A 24,204-nucleotide genomic window follows, 5' to 3' on the forward strand; every position below is an offset into this window, starting at 1 on the left:
AAAGAAAATTAATCTTCTCATCAGCATTGATATTGGCAATCAATTTGAAAAAAAACCCAAACCCTGTCATTAAACCATGGTTTAGTTTCCCAGCTTCAGTGGCTGTCCACCTATGGAACTTCACACTGGATCCTCAAACCCATGGATTAGATCCTCAGTGACTGTAAATCAGATAACTTTATCGAATTCAGTACAGCTACAGTAACTTACCAGGACTGAGAATGTAAATTTATAAATTAATAATCCAGTAAGGTTTTGCAACCAAACTTACTTCTCAACAGGTAAGCAAATTTCAGATTTACATCTGAAAAATCGCTGTTTGTTCTCTTCCACAGGGATGCATCTGCGTTAGTTCAAAGACAGACTGCAATTTTTAAGTGAGGAACCTAATGTTTCCACCTAATGTCCTTTGGTTTATATCACAGGGCAGTTTCAAAGCATGCAAACAGATATCATTTGGATGAAACTAAATGAAGGGATGTGCTCCAGAGATGCACCTAAAGCCCTTCCACAAGTCCAAAGCACAGAGTAGAGCTCGCCCAGAGTAATGTCTTTTAAAATGTGTGTAGTGTGGACATGAAGTTCCTTTGTACTAACAACTGCTTCCTTCAAACATGTGTTTCTCTGTCCCTGTGTAACTTGGTAACACAGACATAGTTTCATTTTTCTGCTCCCTTCTCCAGAGGTCTTCCTGTTCATTGTAGAATTTATGAATTTTGCCTTATCTTCACTTTTGAAACAGCACAAATGTGCACTTGCACTGTCAGGAAGTCATTGGCCTGTGCACTCGGTATGAACTTGTTAAAATCTTCTGCTAAAAATCTAATCTTTCCCATTGCCACTGATCAGGTTCCAGCATCAAACAACTTTGCTGATGCCAGTTGTACTGAGTAGTCTCTTAGGCTCAAAACAGCCTTTCACATAGTACATTTAAAACTGGAATGCCAAGTAGGATAGAGATGGGCAAAGAGCATTAGTTGTTACTTCCACAGGTAAATGTAACAATGCTAGACTGGGAAATGCAAGAAATAGCATTAACAATCCATGCGTTTCACAGTCCTTCCTATTAACAACTGGGAAAAGTTTTTTATTATTGATTCATTACTCATTTAGAAAGCAATCAAGCCTTACTAAATCCATTTTAGAAATGGGACTCCTGAAAAATTGTACAGGGTCTCACAGAAGAGCTTGAAATAGCCTCCTCTCTACAAGGACATGGTCATACAGCAACCATTTATTCAGACAAAAAGTTCTTTTTTACTTCATGAACAACAACAGTTTTGGAAGACAGTTTTCTTATGGACATTATTTTTTACATTAGTTACTCATATTTGTGTGAAAAGGTTAATTTAATTGACTGTATAAGACACTCTCTCCGCTCAGATGTATCCCAGAACTCACAAGACAACACATCTTGAATCACACCTTCATATGACTTATCCATGAATTCCCCTTCTGATCATATGAAAATGTAATAAAGAGGTTGTGGAAAGACCAGTTTAACTAACTGTTAAAAACCACGTTTACTAACACAGGAAAACAGATCTTAAAATCTCAACTAAACAACACCAGTGAGTAAAAAGATGGACTGACTGCCATTTGGGAATTTTTGAAAACATCATGTTTTCAGAGAAGTTGCAGATGGTGAATAAGCCTGGGAAGGAGGGGCTCTAACTTGCACTGACAGATCTAGTCTAAGTCTGTACCTTTTGGTACCGATTTAGTTTGGTAGGATATTCATTTATATGTTGTTATTTCCCATATAAGCAGGTATTACAAGTTGTCTGTCATACAGCTGCAAAAGGATGTTCTCAGTTTAGGTAAGCCACACTAAATAAGTGTAGTTTGGTTTCCTCCTGAGCAGTACTTGGAAAAGAAGTGGCAGCTGATTTAGATTATAACAAAAGATGACATAAGGTGAAGCTTAAGAGATGGCTTGGCATTGAATGATAAGAGCAAGTAGAGGCCTAAAGGCAAATTTAGGGAGATTACAGCTGCCTAAACCAAAGAATGTGATAAAGAAAAATTTTGCCCATCCTTTAAGGTTACATCCACAGTACTCCTTAAGGCTGCCTGGAGAATTGTAGTGAAGGTCAACCCTGCCTGTATTCCACAGTATAAGCCAGAACTCACCATAATTTTCAAAAATTAAATTATATGTTAGATGTTAAAACTATTTAAACAAGATCAACAACATTAGTCAATAATTTGGTACAGAAAGTGGAGATTAACTCAACAAACAGACATTACACTGAGAACTGTGGACAAACAGAACATATCACCTAAATGGAAGAAACCCCCCCAAAAACCCACACAGTAACACTGTTACTGTTGGTTAAAGCAGATGTAAATCTTTCATCAGCTCAAGACAGCAATGTTATAGTTCAAATCCCTATGTCAAAAAATACCTTCCCCCAGTAAAAGAGCTCTTAATGATATGATGGCACAGAAGTTTACTATTAGGACTGAGGAACAGCACTTGTACAATAACAGTATAAACTCACAGAGCACTAAAATCCTCATTTGACAGCTCCTAAGTCTCTATCTAAGAACTACACTGTTCATGGTCTGAGCCCAGGTTTGCATGTTACATTGAACTTATTCCAAAATTCAGTTTTCTTAGTCTCCTGACATCTATCCCTTTCATCCACAATTCCTTTTTACTGCCATTGTTTAAATAAGATTTACAGAGTTGTAAGAAACTTTCTTTAAGTAATAAAAAGAAATAAACTTATAGGTTGAAAGGAATAGCATATGGTATTACAAATATAGTGATATTGTATAGTATATACTATATTATGCCTATGTACTCAGACACATCTTGCATTAACTTCTTTCTCTTTCCTCACCTTGAAATAAATACCAATCAATGCCATGAACAAAAACATAATTTCAAGAATCCAAAACATATTGTCTGGGAAAAAGTATTTTCATCTATTAAAAACAGGACTGACTTTTCTCAGCTTCCACTTTTTAAGATTCCGAAAAATTGAGTGATACATTTTAAAGGTCACAGAACAGTAACAGACATGAATCTGAAATACATCTTATATAGTAATACAAATAAGTGTTAACATAACAAATATGAAACTCCTTGATATATATTTATGAAACAGGAAGAAAGGCACAAGTTTCCTAAAATTTAAACCCTAGTAGTAACAGCACATAATGTTCCATTCAATTATGTCCCCTGTTCAAATTCCAGATGCCTCTGTATTTGGGAAACATATTATGCCCAGGTCACATTCCTGTGTTTAACTATGTTTACAGTCACTCCCTTTTTTTTAAATACTTGAGAGTTTTTTAGCTTTTTGTTTCTGCATGTTCTGAAGTGCCATCATTTATTGCCACAGGCACAATGGCTATATTTAACTAATAATGACAGCAGTTGTCATTAGATTTTAAACTCACTAACACTAGTCTGACATATTATTTGAGGTATGTGTTAATACTAAATTTGATTAAAATTACAAACATCCCATCTTCTCTGCCAATCAACATATTTCATCCCCTCGCCCTGAACTTTTCTATGAACTCTGAAGGAAAATAGGTCATGGCATTAGTGTCCTTTTAAACTAAAGAAGGCCCCCCAGATTGTGAAAATGCTCCTAGAGGTTTTTCACAAAACATAAATAAAAATTTAGGTTCATTGACGAATGATCAGTGGTTTTTACTATTTTTTGTGTGAGAGGAATCTGAAATGTAAACCTTACTTTGCAAAAATCGTGCTATAATTCCTTTCAAAAAATGAAGTTACATTTTATTTTGGAAAATAATTGAAAATATGTAAATTATCAGCAATTAAAACTGCCAATACGTCCCACCCATCAGGGAATTAATACTAAAAACTGAGCAAAAATTCCTATGATTATATTTGAGCAGTCCAGAGGCAATGAACATTATTTGAAGAAATGAAAAAACCTGGCTTTGGAAGAGTTAAAAAGGAGCAATTAACATTTGGCCATGCAATTTCCTGTGAATCCTTCCCTTATTTACACTCAAGTAAACATAAAATTATTTGGGGATTAAACAGGTGTCAATGCCAAACAGAATAAATAAGACAAGCCCTGAAGAGACTACAGCAACAATGCAGAATGATGAAAACACATAGAGACTGGGTGAAATGTTAAAACTCCCTGGCTTTTTGGCTGCCAACCCAAAATTCAATGGATCAGTTGATAGTTTACAATGCAGATCATTTTAGTCCAGTTGGCAGAGGGAAGAGAGAAAATGCCTCTCACTCATCAGTACTTTTGTATTTATCTTCACCATTCCTCTCCATTTTTCCTCTTGAACTTATGTCCACTGGGTCTAGAATGATAATGGTTGGAAGACTGTCTTGTTCAGGATTGGGATGAGTTTCCCCATTCAGCACAGCTGACAAACATTTTTGGTTTAGCTTTTTTTTTTTATATCAGAGGCCAGAGATGGAAACATAAATTATTTTAAAGAGATTTTTACTGCAATCTGCAGATTAGTGGGGATGCAGATATGAATGTTTTGCATTTTTTGAAGTGTTTGTCCTTTAAACACTCTGGCTGAGTGCAAAGGGATTACAACAAAGGTTCTACAGGCTGAGATCCTTATCTGTTGTTATGTAAATGTATGGACAAAACTTTCTTACCACTCCTGGTCCTTTTTACACAGAAGGATGCCTCAAAATGTAGCCTGGATTTGTCTTTTGGGATACTGTTGGGGAGGTGTTAGCACAAGTTCAACTACTAATTTAATGGAGCTGTACTTCTAACATTTAATTGACATTGTTTGGGCCATACCTTATTATTTCCATGTTCTTTTATTCCAAATGCAATTTTAAGTCATATTTGGAAAGCATTTTTTGCGGTCTAGAAAATAGAATTATTCTTTTGTATTATTTATTGCAGAATTGCTGACTTCTTTATCACGATTATGTTTCCACTGATATAGGTATTAAAAAAATACCTTGGTTATATGCAGACATTTTATAGCCTGAGCCTAATGCAGAATTTTGTGAAGGAAGTTGTATCTCTCCCTTTAAATTCAAGTTGGTTTTGGGAAAGGCATCAGAGTCTGCATTCCCTCAAAACATAGTACTGACACCTGACTAGCTAATACAGTATCATCTTGCACTTTGCTGCCCTAAATCAAAGTATAATAGGAAACAGCACTTTTTAAGAGGGTAAAAGGGTAAAAAAAAGAGCATTTTGTTTAAACATATATATATGTACATATATATATATGTAAAATGTAGTAGATACTATCATTACAAACAATCAGTTGAAAAACTGGAAGCTACATTTAAAGGGTTTAGCCATTTCTGTTTAGCAGCACATTATAGTGGGTGTTTACTGGTTACCTAAACAAATCAATTTGTAGAATTTATGTAAATTTTTAATTTTTTGATTGGAAAAAAAGTTCCCAAGCTATCACATAAAAAGTATTCCCTCTGGTGATTTTTTTACCCCGATCAACTTGCCTTACTTGGCATTATTTACATAATGATGTTTGTGTGTGTGTGTCTATGTATAAATATATTACAACTTTTGGCTATCAGTTTACAGCATCTAGGTAAGTTGTCATGTGTACTCCATAAAGCCTACTGGTTGCTTTAATCCAGCATCTGCTCAAACCAGCATGTTGGAAAATGCCTTTGCAAACCATTAAATTGTCAAACTAAAGTATCACAAAGTTTTCTCATATTTCTTTAACAAACCACCCAAGTTAAGGGACAGGTGAGTGAAGCTGAAGAGCAGGAAAGTTAAAGCCTGACAACACACACTGGCAATGGGTTATTGTGCCATCAATATATGATGTCTGGGAGACCATATTTATCAAACTCTGCTGTGGAAGCTCTTGAGGGAACACTCTATATACCTTGGATTCTCATGCCAGAGGAAATAGTTGAGTTTGCTAAGTGAAAAATCTAAAGAAGGAAAAGACCCAGCATATTAATTCGTTAATATTACCACCAGATTCCTGTACAAAAAAAAAGCTAAAGACTTCAATGCCACTGAGTGGCCAGGAGGGAGACTTCAGTATTGTGAAGGTTCCAAAATAGCTCATAAAAGGGCATATTTCAGATTTCAAAAAGGTACTCAAAACTCAAAACAGAAAAAGAATCCTTAATAACACTTTGAATCTAAATTTTTCATAGTAAAATAGTAAAATCAGTTTTCTGTCAGAAACACTTCAAATGCAATGTAGGTGTTGCTGGCATCTCAAAGACCATGGTTTTGCTATTTTATGTTTCAGGACCTGATCAAGCTACTTTCCAACTAATCACCTCTATTTTGACATATGATGGTTCAAGAGAGAACTTGAATCATTCTGTTGTCAATCTTGAGATCTTCAGCCTACAAGAAGAATTGGCTCATAATATATGGTGAGCTACATATTTCTGCATATTTCATGACTTTTTTTATAGCATATTCCTTTTTCAGATCAGAATTCCAGTACAAATGCACTGAAATAACATCATATAATACAGGAATTACAGAAAAATTGGCAATAAAATGTATTAATTTCAAGTTCACAGAGAAGATTCATTTTTTCTGAAAAATAAGATGTCACAACTTTGATTTTTATGTGTTGGTGAGAAAAAGACATATTATTTAGAGTGCTGCTTGAAATTTAAACATTTCCAAATTGGTCAATAGTTAGAATGGTAAGAATCCATCATTTCACTGACACTCCCTGTAGAAAAGATGTCCTATTTTAAATGTAGTCACACTCTGAAGGAAGATCAAGGTAAATGGCAAATACAGAAACTGAAAAATTACTGAATGGCAGACACAGTGTAGAACAAGACATTTTTTCCACAATAGCATGACTGAGAAAGTGCATAAGTACTTTATGAAGGAGTGATGGACACTTGATTATTTTATTAGGTCAGGTTGCTAAAGTCACTGCAGTGAAATTCAATAGAAATAAATTAGTATCAGTTTAAGACATTGGTAAGTAATGAAGAAAGCAGTACACTGGGGACATCTGAAATTCAATTGTAAAGAAGTTTGGAGGTACAATAAAAGCTGGCAGGAGAAACACAAGGTATTAGAAGAATAAATAAGAACACCCACTGTATTTTGAAATTCAGTAACTGCTAAATATATAAATGTCTGCAAACAAACACTGAGGTATGTGTTCTCCCATAAATTTCTAAAGGATAATTAATTAAATACAACCATTGACCATCACCAAATAACACAGATGAACAACACACTACAGAGAATTAACTCTTTGGATCAGTTCTGCACCACACTAGTTCCACAATAGTCTCCCAAAAAATATGTTTTAAATGCTTGACACTTGACAGGTTTTTGGTTGCTAAATTCCTGTTGGAATGGAACCCTGTAACTGATATGTCACATGTATTTATTATAAAAATTGAATTATATTAGAAGAATATAAGAATTTTTATCCAGGATCACTTCATTTGTCACCTTATGTTTGAATCCCTATTCACTTAACCAAAACCTCAAGTTAAATTTTAGGGCATCAGAAAGATAAGAAGGAGAATAAATCCCAATAAACCAAGACATCAACATCACTGGGAATTATATTTCATCCAAGTATTGATGCCACTTGAAGCAGTAAAATTATATGCAAGATGACACAGTTCTGACAGACTTTGTGATTTATGCAGTACTTGAAACACGAATTTCTACAAAGATGTTGGTCTTGCAAATATTTATGTTTAACTACACATGTAAAAGGTCAGTCTGATTTCCATGGGATCACTTGTAGGTATTGGCAGGGTTAGGGCTTTACACTATATCACTGACCTTCCATTGTCATTCAGAAAAGATTTGCTACTGACATTTGACCTTGTTATCTGTATGTTAAGGACTCAAATGCAGCCATTAGTATGTTTATACTGAAAAGTCATACTACTCTACACTCTCTTCCCACTCCTGGGCTAGAGAAAGAAATTATAAAATAGGTACTGTCTATCTCCATATATCTCTAAAACCTACCTTCAATATATTGTAGCTTTTTAAAAATATGTATATTACCATTGTAATGTAATTATATGTATAAATTAAAACAGGAAAAGTAAAAAAAAAAGTACTATGGAATCTTATACAGAGAATTTGTGAATGTTTTTAACATCAGCTCTGATTTTTGAGAACACAGAATTCTACACTAGGAACTGTCATTTTCCAGTCCTATTAAACTTGCAAACAGGGGTGTTAAAAGGCCTATTTTCTGGTATTGGTGGCTTTTCTACTTATAGCAGTGACTTTTTGCTGTTATACTTACCCTTTTAATGGACACACAATATGTTACTCTGTGCCCAAGCTCACCTACTCTTTCTTTTCTCAAAAGACAAGGCACATCTGCCACCTGCTCTAGTCTGTGTCCCAGCAACAACTGTCGAGCAGCAAAAAGATTGATTATCAGTCAAAAACCATTCAACAACACCAGATTTTGGTAGGTTAAGCTTGCTGATCCAGCAAGAGATGGTGTGAAATTTTCAGTAATGTGTGCCAACATTTTGGTGCTAAAGGAACAGCAGTGCATGTCACAGTGAAACACAGCCAAAGATATGCAGACAAAGCACAGAAGTTTTTGTTTTGAACTTGGCTTGCAAGAGGAAAATGAGAGAGAGGAAAAAAAGGATCACTTAATGACTTTGGAAATCTATCACAACACTCAAGTCATGTGCATGGAGAAACTATAATATATGTACCAGTGAAGACTTTGTAACAAATAGCAGTACTCCTATAAGAACACTGCAATAATAGGGTTGTGTAAAGGATTCATTCAGCACAAACAGCAGTTCTGTCATCCACTTGTGCAAAAATAAACACAGTGATCTGTGCCTTTTATTGAATACACAGGCCATTAATTACAACCATCCTAGTGACTGGATCACCTGAATTGTACTCAGAAAAATTTTTATGTTACCAAAACATATAAAATTGATTGTGTAAGATACAGGTTTAAAATATAAGCTTCTTTTATAAATATCTCCATGAATGTGTAAACAAACCTTTAATTAATGGACTTAGATTATAAAGGCTCTACTAAGTAGTGTTAGACTTTTGTGTTTATAGAGAGAGCTATATAATAGTAATTTTCTTAGTCAAACAGCCAGTAATGAGTATAATGTGGATATCTTCTTGAAATGCATTTGTAGTATTAGCAATCTCTAAAAGAATTAGTGAAAGCCCATTTGAATACTTTGAAACATTGAATGAACAATTTAACACTAAAATATGTCTCTTAATACTTCCCAAGACAACAAATGCTATTTAAAAACTATGTAGGAAAATAAAACCAAAGGCTTGTTTCTAAAGAAAGTACATAAGAAAAAAAATTGCCCCAAAGTGCAAAGCAATTGATATATAAAATATATACAACATATGTACGAAATATGCAAACTATGTGAATTATTTGCTTTTGTTTTTCTTTGCAATCCCTCATTTTTTAAAAAACCTATCACACATTCTACCACTATAACATTACAAAAATCGGGATGTTTCATGTTACGTTAAAAAACTGACCTTATTTACGTTTCTCATTGGAAGTGTACACTGGAATTGTAGATTTCTACCTACACATACACTACCTTAATAATAATTTTGCTTTTTAGAATATATAAGATTGTATCAATTAACAGTTCTTTGTCACAAGTGCTGGTTGAATTCACAGTTTAATAAGATACCCAACTGGCATCTTTAACTTGATACTGAACCCTACTTAAGCTACAGTTATAAAATGGTACCACAAATTTGCAGCAGAAATCTCACAAGGTACTTCGTGGTCTTAAAATGCCAGTGAGAAACATTTACATTCATATCTAAATTGTAGAGGATTCAGAAATATTTTTCACCTCTGGTGAAAAATAAACATAATTAATTACCACTTTGGTAAAAGAATGAGAAGGAGAGAAGAAAAATTTTGATAGTGGTCTTACCAAAATATCTAAAATTAATAAAGTATAGGAAAGTAGATATTCCATATTGCTATATTAAACTTTCCAAAAAACCCTAAAAACCTGCATCAATTAATCCAATTTTACATTCTGGATTATTTTGCTAGTGGAATAAGCCTAATTAATTATGTCTGTTTGATGTCACTGAAACTAAACAGTAAATTCAATAATCTCTTTACATTTTCACCATTTAACCTCCTGCAGGCTCCCTAATGTCTATTCAGATCTATATTAAATTAAGTACCAATGCTAATGAAGGGCAATAAATGTGGCTGTCAGTAGATTTTTCTTTCATTAAGCACATTATCCTCTTACTGAGCTGTAAATGAGTAAACATTAGTTTTGTTAAACCATGCAAAAAGACGGGATGAAAATAATTTTTAATTGCACCCCTTAAGCCATTTTGCTGGGGTGTGGGGGGGGGGGAGATTCGGAGTTTTGTTCCCTGGGTTTTTACCTCTCGTTTTTTTTTCACATGGGCACAGAAAGGTTTTCTCCAGTTGAAATCTAAACGTCGGCATCGTGGGGTCTTTAGGTTCTAGTGCTCCAGTGCTGCCTGCCAAGAACACTCATTGTGCAGCCATGCTCAGACTCAGCTTTTCAGAGCACTCCCCCAGCAGCTAAAAGAATGCAAGAGGTAAGGAAGAACTGATTTACAGACATATTTGGTTTATGGTCGATATTTGGTCAGCGAAAAAATAAAATCGGAAATAAAAAATTTAATGATCGTATTAACTGTGTTTTATTACTAAATTACAAATAGACTGTTACTAGAAAGCATAGGAGGAGAAAAACACATAACCTCAAAAATGTTGCTTTAAAGGTATTGTGCTCTTGCCTTTTAATGCCAAATAATGCTGTGCTTTATTCTGTAACTTCTTTCACTCAGAATTTTTAAGTATTTTTAACAAGTCATGCACCTCAGAAATAGTGCACAAAGGATGAAAAGTTTAATTTAAAGGAAAACAAGGATTTACATTAGGCTTTGAAGCAAAAGCTGCAGAGAAACTTTCTGCTTGCAAGAAAACTTGTATTCAAAGTTCTTGGCTTAATTAAGGACTCAGAAAGTTTAGCAAAGATCTTTCCTGTGCCATTTTTGTGAGCTGTGACTTTGATTACATTTGGCTGCTGTTTAATAACTTTGGATACTTCAAATGCTCTGTGGATTTGCCAGGGTTTTGAAACAGGGAGCACAGTTCTGTTGTAACAGAAAATCCAGTTTAGGATTCTAAAGAAACAATCTAATATTATTATTGTTTACATTTTTTTTAGAACTTTTATAGTAATTGTGTGAAAAAACAATCTGAGCATGGTCACTAAAATTCTCCACAGTGTAAGAATTTAGTTCACAGCATCTAAGTTCTAAATGTAGAAAATACAGAGCAATTGAACTCTCCTAAACAAAATAGACTTAATCTATGCCAAGTGGAGTTTATTCAGAACTTCTAAAATACTGGAAAGCAGCTGCTATAAAGTCCTCTTACGAAATGTCTTAAGAACTTCACAAGAAAATAAATCACCTAATTTTAAAAGTATTTTTCACAACTTATCAGTTCAAATAAATATAGGAAAAAAATTTTGATTCTGAGAAAACTTGCAATTAAAGAGGACTTTCAGTGCATAGTATGTAGGTTATTGCTTCTAGTTTAAAAAGTAAGAACTGGTGACAGTCTTTTCTCAGGCAAAATTTCAATCAAATTGACAGCAATTATGCCTGTACAGTGACTGCAGAGCTGGGGCTTATTGTTAATTGTTTCTGTTTCCCAGATAGCAAAATATATTCAATACAGCTGCCAGAATAAAATTAAATAAACTAATAATCAATATAAAAACATCATAATACTGTTTTAAAATCCTCATTCCACAAACAACTCCTGCATAATACCACAGTAAGACTATTTTTAAAAAGAGAAAAAAAAAAAGGAGAGGAAAGCAGATTTATAAAAAAATGTCATTTGTGAGAAGAATATTTGTGCACACAGTCTCTCTTCCAGCCTTCAACAAGAGGTTCCCATGCACAACTCAAAACTGGTTTGAGGCCTGAGATGTGAATTCCTCTCCCATAAAAAAAACTTGCAAATTTTCCCATTCACTTCAACCATAATGACATCCAGGTAAATCTCACATATTTTACAGTTTCCACACTTCTTGGAAGACAAAATGACCACATAAAAATCCCAGCTTTTCTGTCTTCTTTTTAGCATTTTTAATGCAAGTCGTGCTGTTAAATCAATGTGGCTACTTCAGTGTTGAGTACTAAACCATGACAACTTTAATCATCTAGCTTTGCCTCAGTTTATAACAATTTCCTTCCCATAAACAGAAGACACAACAAAAAGCTTTTGATGAGGAGATCTAAATTGAACACGTTCTAGTACACTTTTGTTCACCAAGTCTTCTCCTTAATCACCTTTATGGTACATTGCAAAATCCAATTGCTCTCTTGGATTTTCCAGACAGACAGGATCAATTCATTTCGGATTAATTATGGAGAATCACATTCTTCTTTGCAGAGGGGTCAACTTGTTGGATATTACCTATCTACTGCTAAGTCTTAAAAAATTTGTAAAACCAAGTGGGAAGCCTGATTGTTGTAACTGGGTCTTCCAGGAACGTTTGATGGAATCAATATGGTTTTAAAAACTATATGCCCTGAGAAATTGCTAGGTCAAGAAATCTTAATAAAAATTAGCAGGGTCTGTTTTAGAATATCAACTGAATGGTTATTACAAGGTGACTGAACTGCAACACTCTTGATTAAAAGCAACGGAGAAGAGCTTTGATTACCTTAGTTGACCTGTGGGAACACTTTCAGCTCTGTTTCTCTTGGATGGTGATATAAGACAGAAATTGTCTGTACTGCTGGATTTGTAGCTGTCTATACATCTGATACTCCATCACAGCTCTGAACTGATTTGGTTTGATGTGTAAAACACTCTTGAAGTCTTGACCTGCTTGATACCATTGCTGATTGCAGGTGAGTCTTGTGAGGAAATAGAAGTTGTCTAGAGCTCTGCTTCCCTTCAGTATTTTAACAGCTTTTTTGAGTAGGGAGGGAAAGGTTTTCTGACACAGAAATATGATAAATGTGGTTAAAATTTTATCTTTTTGCTCTGGACTTTCAACTACTTTAAATTAGTACTAATTAACTGTACAGAGTTCAGAAAAGCCTACAATATCTTAATTAAAGTTGCAAAATACCTTATGAAACTGATTCCTATTTCTGCAAACTGTAACATTATTTCATAATTCAGCTCAATTAATCTTTGCACAAGCCAAGATCAGAAGGGAAATGTATAAAGTGCTGTAGGACAGGATTATGGTGAAGTACAGCAGGTATTCCAGCTATGCCACACTGCACTAGCATGAAGTCTATGCTAGCCTTCCTTTGTACAAAATGAACATTAAATTACCTCATAAGCTAGAAAAAAAGGGTTTATTTGCATAAAGACACTAAAGATAATGAGAACAAAAGCCTCCAACTTTCAATTTGAGGCTACTATTAATGGCACAAAATTACTTTGTACCATAGGCCAAAAGCCTGGATGGAATATTCACCCATATGAAGATCAAGCAATCTAATTTTATCCAGTCTTTGGGAGACCCAAATCAGCACTAGTGTAACTGTGCCAAGAGCAGTATGAAAGATCAAGATGAAGCAAGAAAGGAATTGGATGAGATCAAGCCCTCATTCTCCTTTCATATTCAAATAACTCTAAAGTATCAGAACATTCCCATTATAAATTACAAAAATGATATCACAACAAATGGGAACTTTAACATTTGTCCACATGAATTGCAGTATTTCCTCCTAGGAAATCCTTAAACTAATATACTGTCTCAGGAATATTAAATATTGGAGTTCAATCAAAGAAAACTCATTTTAGTATTATGATATCTGAGCACACTATGCTGTGTTTTCATTCTGACTAGTGACAGTAAGAGGACATTATTTTTTGCAAGTACTCTTTTCCTTAAAAGACCACTTTGTTACCCACTTCAAAAGCAGAAAATAACCACAAAACCGGGAAGAAATTTCTTTATACAATAAAAATGTGTTAATTGCCATTATTTACTCTGTAGATTCCTTGATTCTTTACCAGATAAAATCGTAACTTGCCACTCACAAACTGCTCTGATGGAATAAAAACAGTACTGTTAGCATTACCCACCAAGGACCTTGCTTACAGGACAAGTAAACCCTCAGGTGAGAGGGCTGGTGTAGCAAATATTTTCAACACACATTTTGTATGCATATATTTTCAACAATATATTTTCAACACCCACAAAACCTACTGTCACTAAATTACACTATACAAGGAATATACCACAGGTATTATTGTTCCCCAGTCCTTGTCCAGCTTTTCCTTACAATTTCCCCCATCATAACAACTATTTATGTGTACAGTGTATGTAAACCTTAGGGTACTTGTGCACACACTCCAATTCCTTCACTGAGGTGGTTTCAAACAGGAGATGCAAGAGTGCAATTACCAAAAGTAATCTTACCCTTGCACTGCTGAGCTGTTTTATAGTTTGAGAAACCTCAGATTGAGATGTAACTCCGGTGCCCGTTCTCCTGGAGATTAAACACCATAAAATTAAAGTTTTAATATGTAGAAACTGCATAAAAGAGTCAGTTTGAAATGGCATTCACTAGTCAGGAAGAATGTTACTCCATATTAAAGGAAAATTTTGCTAGCTGCTAACATGAAGATGTTGTGATCCTATTTCTACAGCACAAGGAAAGATGCCCAGATAGAGATACAGAGAAAAAAGATTTTGAAACCAGAACTTTAAACAGGAAAAGAAATGAAAACAACTAAAAACCTGCAGAGTTCTAACAATTCTTTTTTCCCATATAAAAGTAATTAAACTGCTGTTTATTCATGGCCAAAACACTGAGGCTTTTTTGTAATTATTACAAAAGGAACTTCTACTTTCAGTTAGTTCTACATGCTGAAATTGTTTAGCTACATCAGACCAAAATTTCTATTCTGCTGCTCTGGTGCAATTTTCTAATTACTCATTATTGTGTAACCAAAGCACATCTCCATATTTCTTCTTTAAATAGAAAACAACAGTGTACTAAGGAGAAGTAAATAAATAGTCCATACAATTTTCTAAGACATAAATCTGCACATGGCTAATGATTTCCTTTGATAAGTGAAAAATATAGTTACTGTAACAGACATTGGTTCTGTACCAGTGATACAGGTCAAAGTTATCACACAGTTTGGGACGTGAATTCAACAGCAGGATAATGACAGTTGCCAAGGATTTGTACTTGCTGTCTCTTGCTGCCAGTGTTGCCTGTCAAATTGTCTCTTTTTCTTATACTGAAGCCATGGGATTTTTTATGGATAGCAATTACTTACAATATACAACCAAGTACATCAGATGCAACAACCACCCTTTACCCTTTCATTATTTGGTCGTCTCTTTGTTATTTCTAGTCATCCATTTCCACCTAAATTATTTATTTATACTGCATATTTGACAAGCATGTATTCTTTCCTTTATTTTTTTTCAGTAGTTGCTCCAAAGATATAGGGATTTATTTCAATATTCTCCTATTTACATTTACCTTATTTTTATTTCTGTACTTGTACTTTGTGTTGGATTTCTCAAGAAAAGCATTGCCTGAACAGCAAAGACATTTTGTTTATCTATTAAAGGTATTAAAACAATGGCAATATCAGATCTTAACCATGATGGAGGGATTAAACAAATCTTATATTATTCATTATTTGTTTGCATTGTTGTTTTTCTTGAGCCGTCATATGAGTTTTATATTTGTTTGCATTTACATTATTGTTGCACTGCATGCATGTATGCCCCAGATAACCATATTAATATATGTTTATATTGATAAGTGAGCAGAGGATGTTTCATATATTATGGTCCTGAAACATTTTCTGGTACAGGTCTGCATTAACATCATCATAAGACCTGTGAAAATTCTAAATTTCATTTCATTATACAGGAAACCCACAGTACACACGTTTTACAAGGTAAAAACCAAAGCCTGATAGTTTATCAAATTCAATGTTTGGGAAGCTGCCTTCATAATAACTCACTCAACAAAGGACAGCTTTACACACACAATCTTTATCATTTTGAGAAGGACCTTCTTCAACAAATAATGCTGCAAACCTCACACCTACCGAGTAAACTAAACTGATCTCAGCTCATACAGCAGCTGGAAAGAAAAAGTGATGATTGTTTTCCTTTTATTAAAAGAAAACAAAAATAAAAAACATATCTTCTACTTTTCTCCTAACACTCTTTCCAATTACAGGCTATCACGAAACTAGAATCCATTCTAAATGAGTACATGCTGAGTAATAACCTAATAAGTACAGGCTGCGAGTGAAACTCTTGTCCCAGTGAAATTATTGGGAATTTTGCCAAAGGCTTGAATGAAAATTTTACACTGGATCTCTGAGTTGATGAATAGAAAGAAACTGTTTCTCCTCTCTGTCACTTCCCCACTGAAATCCTGGCATCCCACAGACCTCTGGCCACGGAAACTTTTTCTCCAGTACACTAAAGAAAAGAAACCAGACTGCTCAGGGAAGCAACTGGTGCTTAGTGCACAAGAAAATGTTTGATCAGTTCTTTTTGGTTATAGCAATAATCTGAGAGCATTTACTATCTCTTCTTAATTAGCCAAGAAACTAGACAGCACCCAGTGCATCTCTTCTGTCTCACCCCAGAGACACGAATCAGACAAAAACTACTTTAGGTCCAAGGAATGAAGATGCCACACTATGGAAAAGAAATGGGGGCGAAAAATGGGAATATACACAAGTGCTCCTAAAGAAATTGATAATTGAGCTACCATAGTGTAGTTTTACTAGCTGGGTAGGTAACAAGGCCAAAAAAAAAGCTATAGAAGTTTGAAGCTGAAGTGTCACTCGTACTTGCACAAGTTAGTGTCTGCCATCTGCTCTCTGTGCGGCAGAGGAACAAGGGGAGCAGCACCCTGGGATCCGCGGTGGCTGGAGGGGTTTGGCTCTGGGGTTTGGCTGCTGGGCTGGCGGCCAGCTCTGCCAGAGCGGAGCCGAGCGGATCCCCCTTCCCAGGGCCCGGGGGGAGCCGCCAGACGGCCCCGCGGGGCCGCTCCTTCCCGCGGGGGCTGCCCGGGCCCCACACACGCGGCCCTTCTCCCTGTCCTGCCCCGTCCTGCTGCTCTGCTCCAGGACTGATCCTCTGCCCCGCTGTGACCCTGTCACCAGACGGGGGTGACCCTGTCACCGACCCCGCTCCTGCCCCTCACTGGCAAAGCTGCCCGCCTGGCACAGCCCTGGGGAGGGCTCTCCAGACGCACTGGGATCGCTCCCCTTCAATAAACCCGTGCCGTACCTTGTCATTTTTAATCGTTCTTATACTTCCTCCGCTACAAAAGTATCTTCAGCTCTCCTGACCGAAATCAATTACAAACACCACGGCTCGGTGTTCCGGTTTGCTGTTTGACCAAAGAGCAAGAGCTGGTAGCTAAAGAGACAAAGAGACGTGAGGAGACAAAGAAAATGATTTTAGATTCCAGGACCACTAAGTCAGCTGCAGGTGGACCCAGAATGAAGGATTCACAAGCACTTTTCAGAACTAAAAAATTTTAAATAGAGAACCAAAGTTAAAAATCAATGCTGTAGGGTTTTGAGAGTACATCAAACAGAGAAACTATAAAAATATTTTAAATATTCCACATCTCTTCATCCTTATTCCGAGACTGAGGCTAACAAAATATTTAGTCAATTATATTTTTTCAACTTATCACGCAGAAGCAAATGAAGCATCATTGACAAATTACATGAGTGAAAAGTTGCCATGGCTTTACTCACACTTTTTTTTTTGCTAATGTAGGTTGTGCATCCCTGTGGCACGAAGACATTTGCAGAGTTTAGAGCTCATCGTGTTTTTTGTGATGATGCACATGCCATATGGCATTTTTCCTGAGCACTTATCAGACTTCTGTTGTTTGCCATTTCCTGTTTAGAAGTACAAAAGATTGTAACCAAAATGAAAGTGAAGGCTTTTTGTTAATTTTTAAGACTGATGATTAAACAGTGATTTAAAAAATTGAACCAATCTTTTATCATTATTCTCTCTACAGCTTTTGAGAATATGGTGGGATTTGGACAGAGTTTCATTTGGAATCTCTCTATACTTTGCATATTTCTCTTTTCTGGAGCTGCAAGATTTGAAACTGAAATGAAAATTTAGAGGCTATAAATAAAGAGAGAAATTACATTCTTTGTGGATTTAGATTAATCTGATTATCTGTACATACAATCAAATCAGAAACACCTGAAATCAAGTCATACAGATTTTCAATAAATCCATCTTTTCTCCTCTTGTTTTCTCCCTGCTGGCCCCATCTCCTCTACCTCTATTGAAATGGAAAAACTTCTGTGTTCCAGAAGCTGTCTCTACATAGACATCACCAGGAAATCATGAGCTTTGTAAATATTTATTTCTTTTAATAGGAAGGGTTCTCTTTTTTTTTATAATTTAGGAGAAGAAAAGTATGCAATGGACTTCCAGATAAAATTGCCTGAGTCCAGGTCAAAATTTACACCTAATTCAAACCTAAGGCAGATCACTGGCTTTTGGACATACATAGAGTCTAATATTTTACCTGTAATTGATTCATACAGGCTGGTCAGTTGAGAAAACTTTAAATTATCCTTTTCTTACTCATGATATTTGCCATCCATTACCTGTGAAAAGGAAATTTTCATGCTGTTACTGCAAAAGTTCTGCTGGCAAAGTCTTACAAAGTAAGCTCTTAAACTGAGTGCTTGCTTTAATATTGCACCAAGATCAATTTTTGAAAATATGTTTCCTTTTAATGAAAAGAAACAACACACAGTTTACATACACAGTCAGCTGCACTATTTTTCAGGGACAAGGTTTTCTGGGCTGATATGTATAACAGCTGATATGTATAACAGCTTAGCAATCACAGTTACCAGTAAATAACCAACAGCAGCAGTAAACACTGAAGCAAACCTGAAGCTGGCCTTACAGTTTAAGAGCCAATTTCTGCACATACTCACACAGTTGTTTAATATTAAGCATTTCAATGTGCCCATTACTGCAGTGCAAATAGAAGTATACACAGTTCTTTGCAGGACTGAAGCCCTGTTGTGCATTTCTTAAATGAATGTTTGCATTTGAAGTATATATATATTATCATTTTCACAGTCCACAAAATGCAGACACATCATCACATCATTTAGATTAGCAAGACCAACTTTTAACATTGTGTTCATTGAAAACAGCTACAAATCCTGTAAGTCTCACAAACTGATCCATTCGACCAGTGATGCAAAGAGGTTGCTGCTTCATTGCCCTCCCAAATTTCTTGAATTACTCTTTCTTTTAGATCTTTTGTTAAATAGATTGACTTGACTTTTTGTTGAGAGGATTTTGTTAATGATTTGTCTGTACAGAGTCTAACACAATGGGCCCTGAACTTGCCTGAAACATCAACAGAAAACCTCCCCCAGCCCCCAGTCAACATTAAGGTAACTGGTACCAATAACGTAATAAAATAGACCAGAGTAATTCTGTGAGCCAAAATAAACCTCAACTGTACTACTGAAACATAATTTTAATATTAAACCAGGTGAATCTCAGTACCAGTTACAAAAATCAGAAAGAAAGCAAATTTTATTCAGCAACATTTGACTGAGGTGATCTCCTATAGCACACGACTGAAGCAGGTGAAGAAGGAATGGCAGAAGAATTTTACCACTTTCACTGACAACTGGTCATTAGAGCAGCACAGCTGTATCTTCAAACTACACCTTTCAGTTCAAACTGAAGAGGCAACAGTTTTCCTTAAGGTAAGACTGAAAAATGTATGTAGTATAGGAATATATAATTAGATGGCATTTGAGGAACAGCAATTATATTCTTCCCTGTAATACTAAAAGGCACTTTACTACTTGTTGCCATACTCATAAAGTACTTTGGTCTTTAAAAGAATCCACATAATGGAAAAGTGTACATCAAATGATAAATTATAAACCATGTCTCTAAAGAAAATAAGCAAAAAGCCAGTTAGCCTGGTACTTTTTTTGAACAAACATGTGAAAACATAACTAATTATCTTGGAAAGAGTCCATTAAAATGAAATGAATAAAACAAATACCAGAACTACATATTTCATTTTATAATTACCTTTCTAAAGAAGCTGGTTTTAACATAAGTTGTGAAATACTGTCAAACTGTCATGTTTTCAGGCTTTGTGGACACCACAGTTGTTGCTCCCCTGCCTTTGTGTATATTGCAGTTTGCAGTAGCAAGTAACCAAAGTGACATTAAACATCCCCAGTTCTGAAAAGGCTTTGCAAACCCCTGAATATTTGGTTTGAGTATATCAGAATAAAGATCCAGGTATGGCAACAAAAGGAGTCTTATCCAGTCTTTTCATTACAGGAATTTTAAAAAAGAATATGACATAACATGTGGCTCTACACACATGGTTAGCAGCACGTGACTAAAGCAGAATGTGAACGTATGTACAAGAGGGAGAGGAAGAAAAGAGGTCCTTTTGTTTGAAAAATCCACATGCAGGACAGGCACAACTGCAATTTTAATACTGAGAGGGTGGATGGGTATTAAAACTGTTCTGTTTTCAGTGACAGACACGAAAAAAGGAAAACCATAAAATGGCACTCTTTCCTTTCACAGTTGCAGAAGGATATTGGGAAAAATGTGTACGACAGAGCAGTCCTTTCTTACAATCCCACAGAGCATCGTGCAATTCCTTAGTAAATCTACTGAGCCTACATGACAAAACTAGGATTGAAATTACAACAGTGACTACAGAATGTACTAGCATACAACTGGGGGGAAAAAATAAGCTGACTTTTATGTATCTATAATTTAAACTCGAACAGAACTGGACCTTGACTTCAGACAAGATCCAACTCTTAAATAAGATGCCTTACAACGACCATGATGCCTGGTGGTACCAGCCTAGTCATGCTACCTTTTCCATTTTATGGTGAAAATGGGGATTAGAATATACCACACTGACAAAGTGTGACCAATAATGGCAGTTTACTGATGAATGAGACCTTTACTTTCAAACAACAGCGTGCTTGTAACTAACTACCTGCTGTTGACCCAGGAAAGCGTTTAATACATATATAAAAAATACACATTTCAGAGGATTTAACCCCTGAAGGTTTTATCTACACTAGTGCTCTTTCTTGTTACCCTTTCATTCCACCCCTGGTCACTCTCAGAGACAGAAGGCTAAGTGCATGTTTAACCCTGGTTTTGTGGTCATTGAAGAAAGCAAATTAAGGCAGTAGATGGTTGTGAGGTTTGCCACCACGAGAAAACACTCCACACCCTTACACCACGCACTTCCTTACTGACACAGCAGTTTTGGAAGGTATAACATCACGTTAATAATGTGATTTTTCAAATGCAGTTTCTTTAAATTATCAAGTTTGCAAAATCAAGCATTGAAAATCAAGATAAAAACCCATAAATTTGCACTTGCGGTTTTTATTTAAGTACATGGATTCTGGCAGGCTTAGTGACATAATAACTTCTTTTTATTATTCCTCCAATTCAATCACTTCTCTGAGCCAGAACTATGCAGGGAAATGCAGTAAAAGAGTGAACTATCCCATGGGTAAGGTCTGCTGCCTCAGATAAATGGGATTTCATTCTTGTTTTTGTCTTAAAAGACTAAAGTGGTTTTCCCAGGAAAAAAAACAAGCACTAGTCACATTTCCTAAACACCTGATTTTGAGCATCAGTAATCTGGTTTTATTATTGTTCCACTAACTGTAAATGAAGGAGATGCATTATAAAACTAAGTGCTGTAATTTATAGGAGTTTTGTATTCCAAAACAGAGCACCAAAATCCGTTGTTACTTCGACAGCTCAATCTTTGTGCCATCTTTCTGCCTGTCTGGAAAGGAACTGATGATATCCTTTGACCTTTCAAGGCCCATGATATAATAGTGTCATGAAGACTTAGGAGTTATAGTGTGGAACCAAGTAAAAATTGTGTAAGCACTGTTTGTTGTGGGTGTCTCTTATTGATGTCTGCACCTCTGGAACACAGTTTGAATAAAGGTCCATACTTTAAACAAACAAGTCATACGAGCACTCCTCATTTTTGGTTGAGGCTGGGCTCCCCTGAGAATAGAAGCACAGTGTAATTAAGTAATACATTACAGTGCATATTTACCAAGTGGGTGACAAGAGATGAGAATAGCTGCTACTTGTTCAGCCCAGTGCACAGCTTTTAGTACTGTTTTAATGCTCAAGCCATATGGAAATATTTATGGAATGAAGTTGGAGAGGAATAGATAGAAGCCCAGGGTAAATGTGGCAGCCTACAAAAAAAAAGAGATAAATAATTTGTCACAGGGCACAAGAGTAAATGCCATGCTGAGCAGTGCTAGCAGAGAGAGGAAAGGTGTGAGCATCTTTGTCTTTCCCTCAGTTAATGTATGCCTGGTTTACACTGATTGACACTGCACTTTAAAGACAAAAACTAAGTCATGAAATCTTTCAAATTATCATATTTGACTGAATTTTCATCCATTGATTTTACCCCACCTGCAGCGCACTAGACAAGGTAATAATTTATGATAATTATATGAAAATATACAATTAATATTCATCACCTCTCATTTCTCATCACTTTAGATGATCAGTAATGCAGAGTAAAAATGCTGTCAGATTTCTAATTGCTTTGTAATGGGCCTGAAATAGGGAAATCGTTAAAGACAAACAATCTGTCACTTGTCTGTTACCTTAACTATCTATCACTTAAAAAAACCCTCATTAAATACATTGCTAATGAACGACAAAAGACTGTACTCAGTGTGCCCAGATGTACCTTTTTAAACAATATTGTAAATTGCTTAAATAATTCCCAAGACATTTTCAATCATTTTTGTGGAAATTTAATGGAAAACATATATTTTCCATGCACGTTACATCTCATTTGTTCACATCATTATGACATTTAGTCTATCATATGCACATCTCCTGGGAGACAAAACTTTTCCTTTTTACTGTTGACAAACCTGATCCAATTAAAATAAATTCTGGAAGAACTTAACATTCAGATCTCTGACCCCTTTCTCTTAAAAAAAAAAAAAAAAAAAAAAAGGAAAAAAATCCACTATTAGTTTTAAAATAATCCTAACTCTTTCAAGGATTTTTAATATCTAGATTAAAAAAGAAGTTCAGCATTGTCCAGTGTTGAACAAATTATTTTCTCTCGATTGTTCCCAAGAAACAGAATCAGAATTTTCCCTTTTGCCACTTTTTTGAGTCAGTTGTCTGCCATAGTTCTGACAGAAAACTTCACTTGAAAAAATTGTTCTCACTGCACTCACTTAAACAGCCAAGATGAAAACATCGCACCAGGAATATCAGTGAGACCCCCTAGTGAAATACATATTATTACTTGCCACATTAATTAATTGGTGATATTAACTGCCACGTTACAAAGGTGAAAAAAATGAAGAACAATTACAAAAATAATTTAAGATAAAATATCCATCTGTGCGTGACTTAAACATGCTCAATCTTTTAAATTTATCAAACCCAATCAACATTCAGGGCTTATTTTAACAGTATATATCAGATACTAAAACAAAACAGTTTAAGGCAAAACGTGCAAGAAGAAATAAAGGCTGGAAAGAGAAGTCAAGCAAATTCAAGCTTAGAATTAGGAACCAATTTTACCAGTAGGATGGTTAGGTGCTGAAAAAACCTTCTCACAAGAGAGGAATTTTCCATCTTTTAATATTAACAGTCAGACAGAACATACTGAACTTGGAACAGTCCTGTAATAATTAAAAAATTTCAGACTAGGTGATCTGGTGCTTTCTTCAGGCCTTATTCCCATGAATCCCATTTCTTCTCAGTTACAAGACAAACAAGAAAGCAGAGGAGGCTGTGCTTTCAGGAAACCATTAATTACATAAACAAACAAGTGATCTAACAGACCCATTCAGGTGCAGTGCTTTGTATCAAGAACAGCACTAAGAAGTTTAACAAATGCAAGTGCTGTCCAGAGAGGGACATATTTGTCCAGATAGGAATCCTGAGAAATAACTCTGCCTTTCCGACACTAAAAAGGCACTGGTTGCAAAAACTGTAATGTCTCAAATATTCTGAACATTCTGGATGCTAAGCAGTCTAGAAAGACTTGTCTTCTGAGTTTTTTATAAGCTAGGTATCTCTCTTTTGTATACATATGTACTCTATCCTTGGAGGCCTCTAAAATA

The 24,204-nt window shown here is 35.4% G+C and overlaps 1 long non-coding RNA gene across 2 annotated transcripts in view; it reads right to left on the reverse strand.

Moving 5' to 3' along the window:
- Positions 1-24,204, reverse strand: part of LOC116788372 — an 86,118-nt gene that overhangs the window by 58,535 nt on the left and 3,379 nt on the right. Inside the window, exons 2-3 of one of the 2 annotated variants that reach the window (XR_004357615.1) lie at positions 17,764-17,910; positions 17,285-17,416 (exon numbers count right to left, since the gene is read on the reverse strand). This is a non-coding gene — a long non-coding RNA (uncharacterized LOC116788372). The remainder of the gene's footprint in view (positions 1-17,284; positions 17,417-17,763; positions 17,911-24,204) is intronic. The other variant, XR_004357614.1, reaches the window with a different exon arrangement.

This window comes from Chiroxiphia lanceolata, chromosome 6 (assembly GCF_009829145.1).
Source record: "Chiroxiphia lanceolata isolate bChiLan1 chromosome 6, bChiLan1.pri, whole genome shotgun sequence".
Taxonomy (NCBI): domain Eukaryota; kingdom Metazoa; phylum Chordata; class Aves; order Passeriformes; family Pipridae; genus Chiroxiphia; species Chiroxiphia lanceolata.